Source organism: Manis pentadactyla, chromosome 5, assembly GCF_030020395.1.
Source record: "Manis pentadactyla isolate mManPen7 chromosome 5, mManPen7.hap1, whole genome shotgun sequence".
In the NCBI taxonomy this organism is placed as follows: Eukaryota; Metazoa; Chordata; class Mammalia; order Pholidota; family Manidae; genus Manis; species Manis pentadactyla.
The window spans coordinates 164774773-164777837 of NC_080023.1; positions in this window are offsets into that span (position 1 = coordinate 164774773).

Genomic DNA, 3065 nt, shown 5'->3' on the forward strand with positions numbered 1-3065 from the left:
TGTACTAATAGAGAAATCAGGAAAGCAATTCCATTCACAATAGCATCAAAAAGAATAAAATACCTAGGAATAAACCTAACCAGGGAAGTGAAAGACACTGAAAACTACAAAACACTCTTAAGAGAAATTAAAGAGGTCACTAACAAATGGAAACTCATCCCATGTTCCTGGCTAGGAAGAATTAATATCATCAAAATGGCCATCCTGCCCAAAGAAATATACAGATTCGATGCAATCCCTATCAAATTACCAACAGCATTCTTCAATGAACTGGAACAAACAGTTCAAAAATTCATATGGAACCGCCAAAGAACCCAAATAGCCAAAGCAATCTTGAGAAGGAAGAATAAAGTGGGGGGAGATCTCACTCCCCAACTTGAAGTTCTACTACAAAGCCACAATAATCATGACAATTTGGTACTGGCACAAGAACAGAGCCACAGACCAGTGGAACAGAATAGAGACTCCAGACATTAACCCAAACACATATATGGCCAATTAATATATGATAAAGGAGCCATGGACATACAATGGCGAAATCACAGTCTCTTCAACAGATGGTGCTGGCAAAACTGGACAGCTACATGTAAGAGAATGAAACTGGATCACTGTCTAACCCCATACACAAAAGTAAACTCCAAATGGATCAAAGACCTGAATGTAAGTCATGAAACCATAAAACTCTTAGAAAAAAACTTAGGCAAAAATCTCATGGACATAAACATGAGTGACTTCTTCATGAACATATCTCCCCGGGCAAGGGAAACAAAGGCAAAAATGAACAAGTGGGACTATATCAAGCTAAAAAGCTTCTGTACAGCAAAGGACACCATTAATAGAACAAAAAGGTATCCTACAGTATGGGAGAACATATTCATACATGACAGATCCGATAAAGGATTGACATCCAAAATATATAAAGAGCTCACACACCTCAACAAACAAAAAACAAATAATCCAATTAAAAAATGGGCAGAGCTGAATAGACAGTTCTCTAAAGAAGAAATCCAGATGGCCAACAGGCACATGAAAACATGCTCCACATCGCTAATCATCAGAGAAATGCAAATTAAAACCACAATGAGATATCACCTCAAACCAGTAAGGATCACCATTATCGAAAAGACAAACAACAACAAATGTTGGCAAGGTTATGGTGAAAGGGGAACCGTCCTACACTGCTGGTGGGAATGTAGATTAGTTCAACCATTGTGGAAAGCAGTATGGAGGTTCCTCAGAATGCTCAAAATAGAAATACCATTTGACCCAGGAATTCCACTTCTAGGAATTTACCCTAAGAATGCAGCACTCCAGTTTGAAAAAGACAGATGCACCCCTATGTTTATCGCTGCACTATTTACAATAGTCAAGATATGGAAGCAACCTAAATGTCCATCAGTAGATGAATGAATAAAGAAGATGTGGTACATATACACAGTGGAATATTACTCAGCCATAAGAAAAAAACAGATCTTACCATTCACAACAGCATGGATGGAGCTAGAGGGTATTATGCTCAGTGAAATAAGCCAGGCAGAGAAAGACAAATACCAAATGATTTCACTCATATGTGGAGTATAAGAACAAAGGAAAACTGAAGGAACAAAACAGCAGCAGAATCACAGAACCCAAGAATGGACTAATAGTTACCAAAGGGAAAGGGACTGGGGAGGATGGGTGGGAAGGGAGGGACAAGGGCAGGGAAAAAGAAAGGGGGCATTATGATTAGCATGTACAGTGTGTGTGAGGCACAGGGAGGGCTGTGCAACACAGAGAAGACAAGTAATGATCTTACAGCATCTTACTAACACTGATGAACAGTGACTGTGAAGGGGTATGTGGGGGGGACTTGGTGAAGGGGGGAGCCTAGTAAACATAATGTTCTTCATGTAATTGTAGATTAATGTCACCTAAATTAATAAATAACTAAATAAAATACCAGGGACAGTAAATTGCTACATCCTGGTTGCAAACTCAGAGTAAGCTGCTGTGCCTAGAGCCCTCTGTTCTAGAATTAGAATTCAGACGTGTGATGGGTGCTGTAGGGATATGCATTAAAACATTTATTTCAATGGAAAAGTGAAGTCAGTGTTTTAGTAAAAGAAGGTAACTAACTGACTTGGCTGATGGAGGACTGACTTTGGCAACTAGTTGATTTGGTTAACATTTTTCCCTAAATAGAACTAAATCTGTGGCATGAAAGTTTTTTAAAAATGTATTTAGAGCATGCAATATGATAAAAAACATTTTATAAAATATATAGCATCAGAGGTCTAAGTTAATAGTATTCAAAGTTCAGGTTACATAAGATGTCTAAATAAAAGAGTAATGATTATAATTAATAACATGATTGGTTATTTGGTAAAGTCTGGGAAAGCCTTTTTGGTAAACTTTCCAGGAATTAAGAAAATCACTTGTAATTTGTCAGCGGTGTTCTAACTATAAGGAAACAAATTCTTTTCAAGTATAAAGTTTCCAATTCTATGCCTTTGTAAAAATGAAAGAACATTTAATTAAGCCCTTGATTAATATTTAAGTTAGATTATTAAAAATGATTTTTGATTATAGACTACTATGTGATTTTTGGCAACTTACTAGAAGCTCAGAGAACCAAGTGACCTATCTATAAGAAAGCTCCTTGGCTCCTGTGCCCAGATATGCCATTAGAAGATGCATTACCTGTAGAATTTTATCAACAAAATTTTTATTTACTAATAGTTTCAATGTACTTATTTATATATTCACCATCATTATGTTATTTAAATAATAAATGGAATAAAAAATCAACCCACAAGAAAAACATTATTCTTCGAGTCTTATGGTGACAATAAATGAAAAAATTAAATTAAATTTATACACATTTTTATTGAATAACAGTATGAAAAGGTCACGAATAAAGAACTTTCGAACATAAGGTTATACTCCACTTGATTAAACGTCTGTAGGGTAAGAGGAATGAAAGTAGAGGACTTCAAGGAAGAGAAGTGTTTTAAAATTTCCAACTGTTAAAGATAAAATGCTTTTCATATACTTTTTAAAATAAATTAGTGTGGGTATCAAATTAA